At 39.9% G+C, this 20,350-nt stretch overlaps 1 pseudogene across 1 annotated transcript; it reads right to left on the bottom strand.

The window, feature by feature from the left end:
* Nucleotides 1–9,215: 9,215 nt before the first annotated feature.
* LOC308264057 (transforming growth factor beta regulator 1-like) lies at nucleotides 9,216–13,480 on the bottom strand (annotated as a pseudogene). The gene is made up of 3 exons: nucleotides 13,395–13,480; nucleotides 10,789–10,846; nucleotides 9,216–9,742 (listed from the first exon to the last, which is right to left on the bottom strand). The product of its transcript is annotated as a transforming growth factor beta regulator 1-like (transcript).
* Between the last annotated feature and the right edge of the window lie 6,870 nt (nucleotides 13,481–20,350).

The following is a 20,350-nucleotide window of genomic DNA, read 5'->3' as shown; positions in this document are numbered from 1 at the left end:
CTTTCTTTCTTTCTTTCTTTCCTTCCTTCTTCCTTTCTTCCTTTCTTCTGGTACTGGGGATGGAACCCAAGGGCATTCTACCTCCGAGCTACACCGCAACTCTATTTTTTGTTCTTTATTTTGAAACAGAGTCTCACTGAGTTGCAAAGCGCCTCACTAAGTAGCTGAGGCTATCTGAAACCCTATTTCAAAATAAAAATAAAATAAAATAGGGTTGGGGTGTAACTCATAGGTAAAATGTGCCTGGGTTTAATTTTTCTGTATCACAAAAACCAAAACAAAAAATCATTAGTCTGTAATCTAATATAACTAACGTCCTTAAAAGGAGAAGAAATTAAGACAGGGACATGTACAGAAGAAAGAGCACATGAAGTTACAGGGAGAAGGCCAAGGACAGAGGCCTCAGAAGAAACTAACACCACCAACACTTGATCTCAGCCTTTTAGTCTTAAGAATCATGAGAAAACAAATTTCTGTTGACTGAGACACTCAGTTTATGACACTTTATTACAACAACCCTAACAAACTCATACTTCTAACTGCTGAGAGGGTTATGACTTTCCAATTAGATACATTCAATTTAGGTAATATAATACAGAACAAACAATCATTTGGGGGCAATGTAATTTTCCTATTAATATTAATTATATTCTACTAAGGAGTAAGAACCCAGACATTGAGGGTTGTGGACTTTGTTCAGCTTGTGGCAGCTAATGAAATGCATGTGGCTTTAGGCCATCTTTTAACCAAAAATAGCTTTTTAAAAAAATAGGTTAAATGGATACAATTGCATCCTTTTTCTTCATGAGATCCATAATTAAAGTTACATAAATGGGGAAATTTTAATCATAATGTCAACATTCATAAATTTGTGCTAAAGTTGATAAATCTGATTGTTTTCTGAAAACCTATATTTTGGAGGTACCCCTTTCTTGTCTATTAGATAAAGGAAGTATGAAGCAAGACTATATAGGGGGAAAACAGGAAAAAGCACTCCCTGGATTTTAATTAAAACGTTATTTGTTGAGTGCTGCATTTTCTGGAGGGAAACACATGTATATGTTATTAAAAAAAAAAAAGCTAATTGAGATTGCTTTCTGCTCACAAAGAGAAACAGCTGGGTTTTAACATTTGTGTGTATTCAAGATCAGTTTTCACTGAGAAAAAGAAAATCCATGGCCATTTGGAGAAGAAAATGAATGTTTAGCTTACTCATCAGCCATTCAAAATCATTCTTTATGTGCACATGGAACATAAAGCTCATCAGGTTTAAAATGTAGCTGCTGTTCCAGTTATTATAAAGCTCACATTCTTGATTAGATACCATTTTAACTGAATATTTTATATCTGAAATTAGAAACTGGCACAATATAACTATTTATTCATACTGCTCCCAGGCTGTCAATAGGAACCCTTGAGCCATGCACGATTTGCGTACTCTGACTTCTGGAATTCTAGGGTAGGATGGCAGGATAGTGACCCAAATAGTTCAGAGCACCCCTTTACCTGCTGATCTCTGCATTGCTTTGAAATTTCATTCTAAACTTCTCTAAGAGTGAATCTGAGAAAAGTCAAAATCCTCAGTACATATTCACTGATATTCCCAATGGAGATTCCCAGGCCTTAATCTGTTCTCCAAAACAAATCAACAGGAGTAAAAAGAAAGTAATGATTTTAAACAGCACCTGGCTTGCGGCCCTGACAGCTTTTCCTAGCTATTGGTGAATAGAACTGTGATGTTCTAGAAAAGATGAAAATTTCAAGTTGCCCTACCCAAAATGGTAGGATGTTTCAGTCCATTGCTAGGGTCTAAAAAGTTATTTCTATCATCCATGAAGCAACAAACACAATTGGCTGAGTGCAGTGGCACATACCTGTAATTCCAGTACTTGGGAGGCTGAGACAGGAGGATCATAACAGCTTTGAAACATGCCTGGACAACTTAGCAAGATCCTGTTTGAAAATAAAAGGGCTGGGAGTATAGCTCAGAAGCAGAGCATCCCTGGTTATCAAAAAACAAACAAACAAACAACAACAACAAAAAAAACCCAAGCCTGGCGTGATGGTGCATGCTTATAATCCCAGCATTTGGGAGGATGAGACAGCAGGATCACTGTTTGCAGGCAGCCTCAGCTACTTAGTGAGGCCCTTTGCAACTCAGTGAGACCCTGTTTCAAAATAAAGAATAAAAAAAAAATAGTGCTGAGTGTATAGCTCAGAGGTAGAATGCCTCTGAGCATTCTACCCCAGTAGTGCAAGACAAACAAACAAACAAACAAATAAATAAACAAACGTAAACCCCTCAAAAAAACAAACAAAAGCAACCCTTCAAATCTCCACAATAGACAGGCCATCCAAATTATGCTATTAGAAACAGAACGATCCTTCCAATGGGAAGGTAGCTATTAAGGCCCTTAAGCCTTCTTCCTCCCTGTCATTCCTTGCGTTGGCAAATACCGCCGAGATGGCCAGATTGCAAACTTCCCCACTTCCACTACTCAAACCAGTAATCATTTGAGAACTGTAATTCCCTGAAGTATGTGGGCAATATCCCTGAAGAATCAAAGTGACCTAGCGCGAGCTGGAATGTTTAAATCTCACCACACCCTTAGGTACATATCATGCCAAGAAGGAGCAAGGATGGAGGGATTTCTTTGGACACTGCACACTGAGGTTGCAACTTTAACTATGGCCCATCTTTCTAGTGTATCAGGGCCCCACAAAGTGAGGGAAGAATACGCCATTCTCTTCCTTGAGAGTTGCAATAGATGGAATCCTGTTGGTTGCTAGAAATGGATCTGAGTCAGGATTTTTCAATCTTAGCACTACTGACATTTGGAGGTAGATAATTCTTTGTGGGAGGGCCACTGACATATGTCGCAGGCCTCTACTAATTAGCACCCTCCCCACCAACCTGTGTTGTTCCACAATGTCTCCAAACAATGCAAAATCTCTTTGGGGGTGATGTCACTCCTGGTTGAGAGTGACTGATGCCGAAAACAATCAAAGACATGATTGAAGTACAAGTTACTGAGCAGGAAAAATAAAAGGACATAGGCATATAGATCAAAATAGATTTGCTGAGTTCTAGGCAAAATTTATAACTGCTGAGCGAGGCAGGGTGGTGTGTGCTTGCACTTGAGCCTAGGGATCCAAGGCCAGCCTGGACAACACAGCAAGACCCTGGTTAAAAACTGTAACTGGGCCGGGCGTGATGGCGCACGTTTATAATCCCAGCATTCAGGAGGCAGAGACCAGAGGATCGCAGTTTGCAGACAGCCTCAGCTATTTAGTGAGGCCCTCTGCAACTCAGTGAGACCCGGTTTCAAAATAAAGAAAAAAAAATAGGACAGGGGTGTAGCTTGGAGGTCAAATGACCCTGGGTTCCGCCTCCAGACCCACACACACACACACACACACACACACACACACACACACACACACAAAATTTTTTTTAAACTGTAACTGCTGATACTTCTTTAACTATTTATATGCTAGGTGCAATTCTAAGTGCTTCACCACATTATTTCATTTAACTTCAGACCATTATGAGTTAGGTATCATCACTGTCTCTATTTTATACTTGAAGAAATGGGGACACAGAAAGATATGGCAGGGCCCCAGTTGTTAAGCGGCAAATCTGATTCAATCCCACGCAGTATGACTTCAGAAGCAACTGTCTCATCAGTAAGGTATAAAAATGTATACTTGGTGTGGGTGTAGCTCAGGGGTAGAGCATGTGCCCAGCATGTGCAAGGTTCTGGGGTGGATTCTCAGCACCAAAAAATTACATGTGTAATCCTTTATAAATTCAGGGTACTTGGCTAGTTCAGTTCTGTTTCTGATTCACCTACCAACCATGATGGTGTTGTCACAGGAGAAAGGTTGATTCTATGGAGTATCTTGAGGAGTCCTCCATGGAGGACATAAAGGAATGCAACTCAGAACCAGCAGAGCCTTGGTTTATGTGACGGTAAAGAATTTCAGCATGAACCACTCAGAGACATAGATTTAAGAAAGGAAGAAATATACATTCAAGGGAGAATGCAGGCCACCTCCAAAGTGAGAGGCGCATTTGGGAGCCCATGATTCTTCTTCTATCAGAGACTTCCATGAGGTGTGGGGTGGGTAGGAAGAGGTATGTAAGGATGGCATCAGTCTGGTAGTAACAAGATCATTTAGGGTGTTCTGGACATCTTCATCTTTGGGGTTCCAATGGGGCCTTTACTATTTCATCAGTAGTTATCTCTTTTGTTTAAACCAAGATGGCAAATAGTGCCCAAGAAGATTGTTCTTCTGTTTAAGCCACTTACAGGTGGGATGGCTAACAGTGTGTGACCTCTATTCTCTGACCAAAAGACATTTCTCCTTCTTAACTATTCCTAGGACAGATAATCAGCAGTACAAAGTATTTTGCGAGTGAGTGAATTTCCAGCATGATGTGTAGCTACCCATCTGGATATTTGGAGTGGTCTTTGTTATATGATCAGTAGATACTTCTTCCAAGGTTAGTGGACAGTGCTCTGCATAATTAGTAAAGATTTGTTAATTCCTCAGACACTTGGGACTAAGAGTCTTGGCGATAGGCCTGGCTTGAGGAGTAACCATATTGGGAATTTTGTCACAGGCTTCCATAGTAAAGTCACATCTTTCTTGTTCTTCCTTCAGTGTCTCCTTTCTACATATTTCCTTTATTTCTTTTGCCCTACCTCATTTCCTTCCCACAGGCTTAACGTCAGGCAGATAAAGAGCCTATTCTGATCAAGGCAGGCAGTACAGTTGTGTAAACTCAGACAGGAGGTAAGGCTGACCACTGGGTCAGGCTCAACAAAAGCTGGAGAGACAGGCTGGCAAGGAAAATAGGTTTATTCAAAATAGGCTTTGAGGAAGGTATAGGAAAACTTCCTGTCTTAAATGTCTATCTTTGGGGAAGGGGGCACTCAGGAATGCAGGAAGCTTGAATAAGAGAAGAAGACAGGGAGTGGAACAAAAGGTAGAAAATACACATACACAAACTTCCTTAGCTAGGGAACATGTCAGTCTCAGCTCCCTTGGTGTCTGTCCTTGTTGTCTGTCAGCAGAAGGAAGTAAAAGCAGTCCTCAAGGAAGTTGCTTTTAATTTCAAAGGGGGCCTGTTTCAATCACAGCACCAGACCTACCGGGTGGGGCCTGGTATTAATTTTAATGCTTTATGTCTAGAACCTGAAAGACGTAAGCTGAGACACAACCTTCCTCCTCCTCCCTCTGCACTGGTGGGTAGCCCTGGCCTGTGCCTCATCTCCTTCTTAGATGTTCCAGATAGCCTGAATCCTATCGACTTGACTGAAAACTCCACCAATCTAGTTCTTGCCTTTGCCTGCTCCAGGTCATGTGTGAAGCTAGACTGAGGGCTTGCTTTCCTTGTATGACTGAGCCTTCATAGATAGGACTCTGACCCTTGTCAAGCCTGGAATTTTTATGTCTCTAGGCACATAGCGTTTGGGGTCAGTAACGCTCAGCTTTTAGGGGCAAGACCTCTAACTCGCCAGTCTCTTCCCTGGTCACTCCCAGCCAGGTATCTACCCACCCTCTCCAGCACTTTCTCTTAAAGTTCAGAAATGACTTCTTGTCAATTAAGATAGGGACATTGTTAGCCTTCTTGGTTTTATTGTTTGTTTTTGTTTTTTATATTAAAATGTTATTTTGATCCTCCAAAGAATTTATTTGCCAGGAAAGATACATATGATAATTCCTTGAGCAAAGAAGCTAGGTGAACGTACCTAACACCGCCGTGCTACTAAGTGGAAAAAACTTAAACCCAAGCAATGAAACCAAAGTTTGTTTTTTGCTTTTTTTTTTTTTTTTGACTTGAAAGACCTCTAAAAGTCATCTAATCCAACCAAGAAAACAAAGCTTGTTTCTGCTGCAAACATCTCTGCCAAGTAGTTAGCTAGCCTGTATTTGAATGCCTTCTCTCTCAGGACAGCTCATTTTCATCTTTGGCTAGTGCCAGCAGGCACTTGCTTAATCGTGCGGATACTCTTTAGTTCATTTAACAACTATTCCAGAGCCTTGTATGTGCACCAACAAGTGCCATTTGGATGTTGAGGTAATTCCTGGGAGTAACTTCAGTTAAAGATAAGAAATGGAAAGTTCTACAAGAAGCATACTGATAACGTGCTATGGAAACTGTTAGAAAGTTCTTCCTCCTACTGATCCAAAGCCTGCCTTATTGTGAAGCTTTTCCTTTTTTTTCTGCTATGAAGAAATAATTTACCCCCTTTCATTACAAGTATTTTTTTTGTCTTTTAGTTAGTTCTCATAAAGTACTTCTCAGTTCCTTTTTCCCTCCTAATTGTGCCTCTGGGACCCATAGCTGCTTAGCTATGTTTCTCTGAAAGTTTTCCATAGCTAAAGAGAATTTCAGGTGCACTGGTCAGAAGAGAAGAAGTAAACCATCTTTTTTTCATTTTAGGTAAAAAAAAAATAATTATGTTAGCTTTTTTGTGGCTGTGACCAAAAGGTCTGACAAGAACAACTTGAGTAGGAAAGGTTTATTTGGCTGAGAGTTGAAGGTTCAGCCCATGGCTGGCCAGCTCTAAGGGAAGAAACATCATGGTATCAAGGCACAGTGGAGGGAGGCGGCCCTGGCAGACAGGAAGCAGAGTGTAAAAGAGAAGAGAGGGCCAGGGACAGATACTGTCTCAAGGACATGTCTACAGTGACCTGCCTCCTTCAGCCAACTTTGCAGTGTTGGGGACATGAGATTTTTTTGGGAGGAGGCAACCCAGACCCAAACCATAACATTCTATCCCTGGCTCCCAAAAGTTCATGCTCTTTTCACAACATAAAATGCATTCAGTTCATTTCCAGGAGTCCCCATAGTCTTAACAGTTCCAGCATATCTCAAAGTTCAAGTTCAAAATCTCCTTGGAGACTCCAGGCAAACTCTTAGTTGTGAGCACCTGTAAGCATAAAAAAAGCAAGTGACATACATCCAATATATGATGGCACAGAGTAAATGTTTCCATTATGAAAGGGAGGAATAGGGACAGAGAAAGAAAGGATGGGACCAAAGCAAGATAGAAACCCAGCCAGGCAAATAGTATGTCCTGTGGCTCCGTGCCCGACCTCTGGGGCATGTGGTGGTGAGCTGTGGGTCCCAGAAGGCTCGGCAGCTTGGCGCTTATGGCATTGCTGGTTGCACCTTGCATGGCTGCTCATTTACCATGAATCTCTCCACAGCCTGCAACTTAGATCAGCAGCCATTCCATGTCCCTGGTATCTCTTGGTTACAAGGGTCACAATTAAAGCTTCAGCTTCATTCTTACAGAATCTTCATGTACCACCTCTTCAGGCACTGCCTGCAGTGATTCTGACGTATGCATGTGGCCTGGCCTCCCAGGCCTTTCTTTAAAATCTCAATGGAAACCTCCATGGCCCCTTTACTCCAGCATCTTGCATTCCTGTGGAACCAGCACAGCAAGGACTATGCTGAGCTCTTCCATCAGCAAGAGCAGAGGCCACACCCCTTGGACAATGGCTGCAGTGGTTTCTGAGTGCTGGGAAACGAAGTCTGGCAAAACAATTTCTTAGGTGGCCCTGTGCAAGCATAGCATCCCCAAGGGTTCTTCTCAAAGTTACCTCTTTTTTTTTTTTTTTTTTTTGGTGGTGGGACTGGGGGTGGAACCCAGAGGTTTTCTACTTCTGGGCTATATTCCCAGACCTATTTTATATTTTATTTGGAAACAGGGTCTCACTAAGTTGCTGAGAGCCTCACTAAGTAGCTGATGCTGGCTTTGAACCTGCGTGATCCTCCTGTCTCAGCCTCCCAAGCGCGGAGATTACAAGTATATGCCACCACGCCCTGCTAAAGTGACCTCTTTTAAATAAGTTTCCACTCTTACACCCTTGAGCCTGTGTTGGGTGGGACTTGATGATTTCTGATATGCCATTCAAGGCATATTTCCTATTGGCCAGGTACAAGGTATTTAGCTTTTTGTTAGTGGTGGTCATCTCTTGATCAATCATACCTTCCTTGGCCCCAACTTTACATGAGCCTTTCTAGCCAAACTGCAACTTTTTAAACACTTTCCCCTTTGTTTTCTGTTCCAAAATTTCACTGTAAACCTGGCTAACAACTGGCAGCAATACCCATACCACCATCTAAATGCTCTGCTACTTTGAAATTTCCTCCACTAGATTAATTAGTTCAACACAGATTAATTAGTCCTGCCTCACACAAAGTCTCAGGACATAGACAAAATATAAACTTCTTCATCAAAAATGTAGCATGAGTAGTCTTTAGTGCAATTCCCAGCAGAGTCCTCATATCTCTCTCAGACCTCTCTCTGTGTGTGTGTGTGTGTGTGTGTGTGTGTGTGTGTGTGTATGTGTGTGTGTGTACTAGGAATTGAATCCATTGGAGGCTTCCAAACTATATCCTAGTCTTTTTTGGTACTGGGGATTGAACCCAAGGGTGTTTTACCTTTGAGTTATACCCCAGCCCATTTATTTATTTATTTATTTATTTATTTATTTATTTATTTATTTTTGGTACTGGGAATTGAACCCAGGGGGATTCTACCTCCAAGCTATACCCCCAGCCCTATTTTTTTAAACTTTCATTTTGAAACAGAGTCTTGCTAGGTTGATGAGCATTTTACTATTTGCTGAGGCTGTCCTGGAACCTGCATTCCTCCTGTCTCAGCCTCCAAAGTACTGGGATTATAAACATGCACCACCACACCTGACTTTATATTTTATTTGGAAACAGGGTCTCACTAGGTTGCTGAGGACCTCACTAAGTTGCTGAAGTTGGTTTCAAACCTGCAATCCTCCTGTTTTATTATCACAAGTACTGGGATTACAGGCATGCACCACTATGCTCAGACTCTCTCTCTCTCTCTCTCTCTCTCTCTCTCTCTCTCTCTCTCTCTCTCTCTCTCTCTGTTTTTAATAGGTTCTCACTAAGTTGCTGAGGCTAGTCTCTTTTATTTTCTTGATAAGATAAATTTATTACTAATAATAAAGCAACAAAGCTTTTCCCAGGGTAAACTGCCACCACAGGAACCTCTGTGGCAAAATGTGTTCACATCTTTACTGCTGAATCATGCTTTTCCACATATTCCAAGTTTTAATCTAAGTTAAAATTTCATCATGATGAAAATGATGTGGGGTTGGGTCCCTTTTTGTTCAGCCTGAAGATTGAATGGGGCTGCACTATAATGGAGATTTCAGGTGCTGCAGGTGTGTGTCTGCCAAGGATCCCAGGTCAGGAACTTGGGCTGGTAAGAAGACACAAAGGTTGCAGGTAGGAGCTCAGGGAGGTTCAAGGCTTCTTGGCAGAGGATCATTATGATCTTCATCAAAGTGTCTCTCTGAATAACTTCAAAGTTCATCGCTGCATCATTCTCTGGCAGTCCCTTGGTAGCTGCCCTTCTCCAGGTTTGCACACATCAAATTTCACCCACTGGTAATTGACACATTTTCGAGCTCCTGGACAACTCTGGATCAGGTAGTGAATGGATGGGTGAGAAAACCAAAAAAGTCAGCTTCTGATGGAAACAGGTTAGGCATTAAATTTCACTGTAGGAGCATTGACGGTCTTGAGCAGTTCTGCACGACAAGCATCTGCGGAGGAACCAACAATAACATTTTGGAGGTCATCTTCAGGAACAATGTCAAACAGAGGCTGCACACCACCACCCTTGATCTGACAGGTATAGAAACACTCCTGAGATGTGTACTCATGCAAGTACTGCTGTGGCCCACCGGGTAGATGGTGTTCTTATCACGGAAGATGGTGGATCAGTGATGATCATTTCGTTTGCGGTTGTCTTTGCCTTTTTCTTTTTCTTTTTTTCCTTCTTGGATTTCTTCCCAAATCGTTCCTTAGTTCCATTACTGGGTCTGGAAATGGGTCCAACTCCCTGACCACACCCTAAATCAGGGGTAAACGGGAGCTGTGGAAGGACGTGCAGCCTGTACTTCCCCTTCAGTTAGAGCCTGAAGTTGAAGGAGCTTTTTAAGCAAGTAACTGCTTTCTTTTTTTGCTTTAAGCATTTTTTCCTTAAAATGAGCAATCTCATCACAAATAGCAGCATTTTCAAACACTGTGGCCTTGGCTGTTTTGGGGCAGCTGCAGGTACTTCAGCTATTACTTCTTGTTATGGCTCATCTTAGGGTTCAATCACACACACACACACACACACACACACACACACTCACTCACTCACTCACTTAGACAAGATATATAAAACTTTAACTCTGGATATATTTAACTGAGTCTGAGGTCTCCCTGATCAAATTTCCAATTTTCAGTGGCAGGCAGTGCCAATATTTGGAAAAGCCTTAATTGGAATCATAAAGACACTAGATGCCAATTTCCTCTTGAAAAGTATTGAACTCTGATACTGTTCAGCAAAACCCCAGTGAGTACACAATTCTGAATCTGTCTGTATAGGATTTTTCCTTTTCGTACAATAAATATTCATTCCATAATCTTGTAGAGTTGGAACATGCAAATAGGATGTTAATGTGATTATGCTATAAACTACTTTGCCCTCAGAGGTTGTTCCCATCAACATTCTCACAGCCATAATCTAAAGAATTGACCATGTAACTTAGAGGAAAGAAGACTTATTTTCTTATGGTTTTGGGGTTCAGCCCACGTGAGGCCAAGGACTGCAGGTCTTAGTGTGTGGTGGCAGGTGGCAAACAGAGGGAGAACACATGGGCTGTGCTCCTCACATCAGGAAGCTGGAGGCAAGAAAGAGAGATCTGGGGGAGGAGGAACCATATATATACTCTCCAAGGCCGCACCCCCAAGTATCCACTTCCTGCAGCCACAGCATACCGATCTAATCTACAGGGTACAACCCAGGTAAATCCATTAGAATGGATTAAGGGATTAATCCACTGCTGGGATTACAACCTCATGACTCCACCGCATCAACCCTGAATATTAATAAATGAGCTCTTTAGGAGACATTTTATGTCTAATTATAACAGAGGTTAAAAGCTGAACACTAATTTGGTTTCAATGTCACTCTGTTGCTCCTCCTTAGCCTGTCAAGTCTGACAAGTGTCAACAGCTGACATGAAGATGATGTCACATGCTCTCTTATTTGCTCTGCTGCCTAATAAAAGCCAGTGGCACAAGGCTGCAGTGTCTTTCAGAGTCAGCGCTCTAAAACAATAGAACTAAAGAGATTTAAGCAATAACAAAGAGCTCTCATCTATAGTGGGATTCTTTGGACTTTTTCTTTCCTTGAGTCCTTGTTTATGGTACCAGACATTCCTTGTATTGAACATTCCATAAAAATATGCTTTGCTTTCCATAAGGCTCTTTTATGTAGAAGATATTAAGTTGTCTCTGTTACTTCATGCATAAATTTGAAATATGCATCTTGTAACTCTACCCATGTCCATTTAGTATTTAATTTTAATGAATTCCCTTTCATAGGAGAATAATGATGGGGATATTACAGGATTGTCATCAAACCCAGTTCAATTTCTATCTATTAATTCCATAAATACTCTGCTATGTCGAGAGAGTATAAAGTGCTGGGGATAGACTGGTAGGCGAAGTTTAGACATAGATACTTCCTCAAGAACCTACCTTTATGGGTACTCTGGATTTATATTCTTTTTTATTTTCAACTAGAACATCCAGAATGTCTCCTTTTCCTTTATAAAGGCTGTGGATGTCATGTTAAGGCCTCCTTAGTTTATGTTTGAAAACTCTGATCCTGCTTCCCAGTGTTACAAGTCAAACTTTCAACTGAAATAGATCCAGGAATTCTGCTGGCCCCGTGCAGTGTTGATGGACAATCGATACTGGGCAGGAGTCACATGGAAGGGCTGTGACATCATCCCCATGGGGAGGAAAGCTCCAGATTGAGCCCTGAGTGGAAACTCCTGTTCTCAGCTCAGCCTTACTGGCCTTCCACTCCTACCCGCCAGTGTCTGTGCAGCCTGTCCAACTCAATAAAGTTCTCTTTGTTCCACAGGTGGCCTGGGCTTTGGTAACCGGACTCTTCTATAGCAGCTCTTGATTTATATTCTAAATTTGTTTCTTTCCCCAAATTTTTCACCTCAGTAAAGAATATCAGTATCTAACTAAATGTTCAAGCAGCTTAACAGTTTTTTCATTTTGTTTTACAATAAAATCTTGAAGCATTTTGAAATAGAAGTTATAGTGTCTAGATTTCCTTTTAATATGAAAGGCGATAGTCTAGGCGATAGTCTTCACTTGATCAGTTGCCTATGGATTGAAGGATTTGTCCAGGTCCTGTTCATAGACAAGAAGTATCACCTTAATGTTTAGTCTTGCTTTATGGAATATATATATATATATATATATATATATATATATAATTTCAATATGAAAGTAAAATAAATGTAAATATTTTTCAGCTTCTACTGTTAGGGTTAAGTCAGAAAGGGTACCTGTTCTGCTGTGATGTTAAGGAAAACATAATGACTTTCTTTGAAATGACAATAATTTCATTAATGTTGAGACTCATATAATGTTCAATCTTATAAATTTATATGCTTTCTGAGTGAAACTGATAAGAAACTATTGCTTGACATACTATAACAAAAATATCAGGTAGAGAGGAGCACTTTATAAAACATATTTTCTAACCTATATTTGCTTTCAAAGAGATGTCAGTGCTTGATAGAAAGCTCTAGTGACAGGGGTCTCATACACTCTGACTATAAATAGACTTTATCAGTTTGGAAACATAATTTTTTCTTTTTGTTATAATACTGAGGATTGAACCTAGAGGCTTCCAAGCTATACCCTCAGCCTTTAAAATTTTTTTTTCCTTTTTTTTTGTGGTACTGGGAATGGAAACCAGGGGCTTTCTACCTTTGGGCTATACTCCCAGACCTATTTTATACTTTATTTGGAAACAGGGTCTCACTAAGTTGCTGAGAGCCTCACTAAGTAGCTGAGGCTGGCTTCGAACCTGTGCCATCCTTTTGTCTCAGCCTCCCAAACTCGGGGATTACAAGCATGCACCACCATGCCCGGCCTTTCTTTTGTTTTGAAACAGAATCTCACAAGGTTGCTGAGAGTCTCACTATGTTGCTGAGGCTGTCTTCAAACCTGTCTCAGTCCCGCAAGTACTGGGATTACAGGTGTGCACCACCACACCAAGCTAAAACATAATTCTTTGTGACTGAGTTGACACTTAGGGAAGAACAACATGGTGTTCTCCAAGGAAGGAAACTTTGGAAAAGGAGGCCAGGACAATCAGTCAAGGCAGGCAATTAACCTGGTGACAGATGCTACAAAGGTGTTGTGCCGGCCTGCAAATAGGTACCTTTTGTACTATCATCCTTGCCTCTATACTACTTTTCTAGGACCACTATAGCAAAGGACCACCAACTAAGGGGCTTACACATTCAGAAATTTATTTTCCCACAATTCCAATGACTGGAAGTCCATAATCAGAGTGTCAGCAATTGTTGCTTTCCTCTGTTTCATGACTTTCCGGGATCGGTTTCCTGCCTCTCTCCTGGCTTCCTACGGTGGCTTGGTGTTCTTTGCTTGTAACTGCATCACTCATCTTAATGAATTACGTCTGCAAAGACTCTATTTCCAAATAATTTCACATTCAGAGATTTCAGGAGGTCATACATTTGAGAATGAAACAAATCAATCACACATTCTAAGCCATTTACTCTAGGAACATCAATGAAATTCATTAGAACACAAAACTCCACAGGCACAGGGTTTGTGTTCCATTCCAGGTATTGGGCAAGTCATTTCAACTGGTTCTAAACTGACAACTATGTACTTCTATGGTTCGAATGTGTGTCCCTTCCAAAATTCATGTTGAAATGTAATTGCCAATTTGACAGTGTTAAGAAGTGGAATGTTTGAGAGGTGATGAGGTCTCCACCGTCATGAATGAAATAAATACCACTGAAAAAAGGATGGGTTTGGGCCTTCTTTTGCCTTTTCACTCTTCTCTGTTGTAAAAAGAGTCCTCTCTTTTTGCCCTTCTGCCATGTGATGACACAGCCAAAAAAGCCCTTGCCAGATGCCAGTACTCTGACATTGTACTTCCTAGCCTCTAGAACTGTGGGCCAATAACTTCCGTTCATTACAAATTACCTAGACTGAGTTAAGTTCAGTGGCACAGGCCTGGAATCTCAGGACTTGGGAGATTGAGACAGGAAGATGGAAGGTTTCAGGCTAGCATGAAATAACATAATTAAGCTCTATTTTGAAAAAATAAAAAATAAAAAAGGGATGGGAGTATTAGATCAGTGGTAGAGCACCCCTGGGTTCAATCCTCAGTACCAAAACAAAACAACATAAAAATCACCTAGTCTGTGGTATTCTGTTATAGTAGCAAAAACCAGATACCTTACCTTAAAATTTTTTTCAGTCAGTACAAAATGGAACTGGCAAAAACTTTGATGGAAAAGTACAACTCTACCCCTAAAGGTTGTTTTAGTTTGTTCAGGCTCTTGTGACAAAATACCATAGACTAGGTAGCTATAAATATAAATTTATGTCTCATAGTTCTGGGGGCTGGGAATTACAGGATCAAGGTACCAGAAAACCTGGTGTCTGGTGAGAGAACCTATCTTCTAGCTCCTAGATGGCACCTTCTCACTGTGTCCCTCCTGGGGAAGAGGGCTAGTTTGCTCTTTGGGGTCTTTTTTTTTTTTTTTTATAAAGGCACTAATCTCAGTCATGAGGGTTCTGCTCTCATGACCAATCCATGTCCCAAAGGCCTCATCTTCTAATACCCTCCTCATCTTCTCTAGCATGAGATAACATAAAGAAGCTCTAATTCAAAATTTAAAAAAAATTAAAAGAGATGGGAGTGTGGATCAGTAGTAGAACACTCCTGGGTTCAATCCCCAGTACCAAAACAAAAACAAAACAAAACAAAATCACTCAGTCTGTGGAATTCTGTCATAGTAGCAAAAATTGTGCTGAAGACACCTTACCTTAAATTGGGGGGTAATTAATCTACCTTAATGAGGGTGGTTAGGATTTCAACATTGGAATTCAGAGGAGGGGAACACAAATCAGATCATAGCAGGCTAAAAAACTCAAAGTATAGTCCATCTTAAAAACTGGTTAGTAAGGTTGTTTTCCTTGTTATGGTGTACATAGCAAGATCATTGATGGCAAAGATGATTGGACCACAGTTGGTATTATAAATTATGATAATACTTTTGTCCTTTTAGAAGTGGACAATAAAATACCTTCTCTGGGGCTGGGGGTATAGTGCAGTGGTAGGACTCTTGCCTAGCATGCACAAGACCTGGTTCAATCCCCAGCAACACACACACACACACACACACACACACACACACACACACACACACATCAGCTCTGGTTATCGTTCTATTGATGACATAAGTTCTGACACTGTCTGGTTTTCATTTTGCTAGGGAACTTGGTGAACCATCAATTCATTGTTATTGGCTTGTGCTGTGTACTGAAGATCCAAATGATTAACAACAGTTTGAGTTTGTACAGAACTTCCTTTCTGGAACCTTTATTTTTGGCAGGTATGTAGGAGGACTGGGGGAAAACACATGACATAAAACAGAATTTCGGCAAAGGACCAACAATCCTAACCATAAATTTTTAGACATTTAGGTAATTTCTGAAATGAATATTTAGAAACATTACCTATGCTAATGTTCAGATGTGTACACATTGTTTCTCATTAGGTTTTTTATTTATTCCTCATATGTTTTATTTATTTTTTTATGTTTTTAGTACCGAGGATTGAACCTAGGGATACTCTAACGCTGAGCTACACCCTCAGCAACCTTTAATTTTTTTTTTTATTAAACTAGGTCTTGCCAAGTTACCACATATTGGGCTTGAGCCTGTGATCCTCTTGTCTTAGTTTTCCAGGTATTGAGATTACAGGCATACACCACCATGACTATACCCCATATATTTAGTAAATTCTTCAGGTGAGTGGCAAACTTGTGTGTGTGTGTGTGTGTGTGTGTGTGTGTGTTGTGTTACTGGTACTGAGGATGAAACCCAGAGGCATTTCACCTCTGAGCTACACCTTCAGCCTTATTTTATTATTAAAATAGGGTTTCACTAAGTTGCTGAGGGTCTACCAAGTTACTGAGGGTCTACTAGGTTGCTAAGGCTGACCCCAAACCTGTGATCCTTCTGTCTCAGCCGCCCAAGTACTGGAATTACAAAAATGTGCCACCGTACTCAGCTTAAAAAAACTCTCTTTTTTTTAAATGACCCATAAGGGAGCTAGACATAAGCTATTCAGATACTGTGTATGTTTGGTTGGTGCCATCTTTTGTTAGGGAAACTTGGTATACTACAAAGCCTTGTATCCACATCCTACCTGACCCAGTAATTCTATTTTTAGGAATTTATTTTAAGGAAATAGTCAAAAGCAAGGGCAAAAATTTAGCTATATCTACTATGTTTTGCTATATTGTATAATTATAATAGCAAGGAATTAAAAATAATTTAAGCCAGGCGTGGTGGTGCATGCTTGTAATTCCAGCATTTAGGAGGCTGACAGGAGGATTGCAGATTCGCGGCCAGCCTCAGCTACTTAGTGAGGCTCTCTGCAAATCAGTGAGACCCTGTTTCCAAATAAAGAATAAAAAATTAGGGCTAGAGGTGTCACTCAGAGGTAGAATGCCCCTGGGTTCTATCTCCAGTACTGCAAACAAAACAAAACAAAACAAAACAAAACAAAAAACAATTTAAACATGTGCCAGAAGCAATTGGTTAAATAAATGATAATATATCCATTTTGTCAGTATATACATTTGACAATATATCTCTGCAGATACCATGAAGTTGTTTAAAATGATGCTATAGAAGGCCGGCTTGATGGCACAGGACCCAAATCTCAGTTACTTGGGAGGAGCAGGCAGGAGGATCCAAGTTTGAGGCTAGCCTGGGCAACTTAGTGAAACCCCGAATTAAAATTTAAAAATGAAAATAAAAAGAGCTGGGAATGAAGCTTAGTAGTGGTAGAACACCCCTAGGTGCAGCCCTTCCAGGACTAGAAAAAATCCTGATGTTATAGAACAGTATTTAATTCTATTGAAGATGTTCAATAAATGTTGGAAGAAGAGTGAACAAGATTATGTATAGAACAAGCCACTTTAAAAGTTGTGTGTATCTGCATTGGGAAGTTCCAGAACTATTAAGAACTAAATGTGGATGCTGAATGGGCAGATTTTCTTTTTTCTTACATGGATTTAACATATTTTGTTTAGTGAATATATATTGCATCTGTGAAAAAAATAAAACAGAAAAACAAGCTTTCTTTCTTTCTTTTTGCTTTTTCTGGTACCGGGAATGGAATCCAGGGGCATTATACCTTCAGGCTCCACTGTAAGCCCTTTTTAAAAAATTTCAATAGGATCTTAATAACTTTCTGAGGATGTCACTAAGTGGCCAAGGCTGGCCTCAAACTTGCTATTATTTTGTTTCAGCCTTCTAAGTACTAGGATTTCAGTACTACAACCCCAGCGCCAATTGCTTTTTAATTTTTAAGTACATAAAAAAATCAGTATCTTGGGAAAATGACATAGGAAAGTTAAAAGGAAACTGGAGGTTACATCTTCAAATGCATGCATGCAAAAAGATTCTGTACAAATGTACTTTTTGCTCTGGGCTTTCAAGAGTCAATGGAAAAAGGGTAACAGAATCAAATACAAAATCTACAGTATCTGTAACACCAGAACAATCTGTTGATTGCCAACTTAAAAGTAAATGTAATGGCAGAATTCACTGGGCTTTTTACCTACATATAGGTAGAAAACAAAATGTTGAAGGCTAATAGAAAGTTAAATACCTATTTATCAGTCTCCTTTTATAAAAAGCATGTCACAAATTCTGGAAACACAGACATTATTATTATCTGGAAACACAGTATTATTTCACATCTTATAAATTTCTATTAAGTGAATTATACAATATCATATATATATAATCAGTTTTACAGTTTGAACCCCCTTTATTTTGGGGGTATGCTAAAGGTACATGTTTATTCAGTAAATCTGGGGTAGAAATCTATGAAGCCATCACCCTGTAACTGCTTTTGTTTAGACTGAGGAAAATGTTGTGACCATTCACCATGCTTCCTATAATATGAACTATGCATCGCTACAAGGGACAGCACATTTCACATAGCATGTCATGATAACAAACTATTTATTATGTGTGTCTGTTTCCAGGTCTTATAACCAACCAATAAAGCTGTCTAATGTTCGATATATGCCCTCTTGAAATTCCACATGCTCGCTTTAGCTTTCCTCAGATAAAATAAGATTTCTTAAGTTCCATTTGACCCAGATTTAGTAAGACTTCAAAGAAAAGGGTTTTTTTCCCCAGGTTTGTGATTTTACACAATTTGTGAAGACTATCTTTCTTTGTATCTAGAGGGATTAAACAACTGCTGGCATTTTGGCATTTAAAATATATGTGCAGTATGCAGCTACACGGTGACAAATATAATCTTTACTACATTTCCCTGTGGAAATAAAAATGAAGATGGCTGCAGTTTGGAGAGAGAGAGTGAGAGAGAGAGAGAGAAGAATTTCTGTGAATCTCAGAGATCACATTTGACAGGCTGCAGTTTGCCTTACAGACATAAAGTCCCTCAAATTGTAAGTTCCAGATGAAAAATTCTGTTTGGAAAGACGGTGCTTGCAGGACTACAGATTGCCAGTTTCTAATCATAGGACTTCTGTTGTCTTGCTGCTGAAAAAGACTTACTACTTACAGGTGATCCCCTCAAGATAGCGCCCTAGCAACCAATCGTGTATAGCTTAATGTGTGAATAGACTCCAGTACTAATCTAAATCATTCAAAACAACTTGTGTAACTAGCAGGGTCAACAGAAAATCATTCAAAACAAGTTACTTCATCTTACTCCATTGTTGCCCTTTTATCCCTTTAAAAACCTAGTCCCCTTCACCCTCAATAGAACATTTAATTTAGTTTCTAACTGAAACTGTGTCTTCCAGTTTGCAAATCTATTCTGTGCCTGAATAAAAACTGCCCTTGCTTTCACTTTAATTTCATGTATGATTTCGTGGTTTGCACCCCTTCACAGTCATTTTGTCAGCCCAGTCATAGCAGATTTCCAGGAATACGATTTTGGGGCTCTAAAGAAAAGAGAAAGTTTCACAAAAGATTTCACTTCCTAAAGGCATTATTGCATGAAATCTTCAGAAACAAGCTCAACCTGAAGGCTTCTGCAGACAATGTCCAGCCACCCACATCCTGTTAACATGAATAAATCTTAACTTATATGATAATGACGAGCTTTTTATTATTAAGGTAAGGTTCTTGTGCCTCATCCAAATGGCTTTAAAAAAAATAATGTGGAGGGGTGAGGAGACAGTTAAAGAGAAAGAAAAAAGTATACTTATGGGACAGCTTCAAAAATTAAAAGAACAGTCCTAAGGACTATAAGCTCTTTGTAGTCATAAATGATGCTCCTTATCTAGCATTACTACACATAGAACATATTCAATAATGCTTAATAATTATTTGGTTAATGGCAAGATTGATTTACCGTGATGTTTTTCTTATATTTGTCATATTAATTATTGCTGGGTGGTATAGGAGAGGTTTAAAAAATATTAGCCTGAGTATATATATTGGCCTTTTGGGTAGACTTTATTAACAACCAAAAACAGTGAGAAAAGCCAGGCATGATAGTACATGCCTGCAATCTCAGTACTTGGGAGATTGAGACAGGAGAATTGCAGGTTTGAGAAAAGCCTCAGCAAGTACTGAGACTCTCAGCAACCCAGAGAGACGCTCTTTCAAAAACAAGGAGTAAAAAGGGCTAAAGGTATAGTTTAGAGGTAGAAGGCCCCTGGGTTTAGTTCCCAGTAACACACACACACACACACACACACACACGCACGAAAATGGGTTTACAACTGATTTTCTTACAAGTATTGACTAGACTGAGAAAATAAGTACTTCTTTTGTTTTTTGGGGGGGTTGATTAAGAAACACCTTTGTCATTAGGAAGCCATGTAAGGTACATACATGCTTGGCCTGTCAGATAGTCAGTGCCTTTACCTCCTACACAAGAACCATATTCTTCAAAAGTTTATCTGTCATGGCTGACCTGTTTTTCCTCCACCAATTTCAGCCAAGATATCAGAAGTCCATCTGTCTGCTTCTAAGTTTACTAAGTGAATTTTTACAGGACAAGTAAGATAAACACAGAAAAACAATCATTATTAAGTGATATTTGTATTCTATTGAAAATTTCCTTGAATTCAAAGTAGGCATATGCATTTTATGAAGAGAGCTCTGAAGAATGAAGCAAATCAGCCTGTATTCAGGTGGAAATGCAGC

This window comes from Muscardinus avellanarius (genome assembly GCF_963383645.1).
Source record: "Muscardinus avellanarius genome assembly, chromosome: 6".
NCBI classification, from domain to species: domain Eukaryota; kingdom Metazoa; phylum Chordata; class Mammalia; order Rodentia; family Gliridae; genus Muscardinus; species Muscardinus avellanarius.
This window is presented reverse-complemented; position numbering and strand designations above follow the sequence as displayed.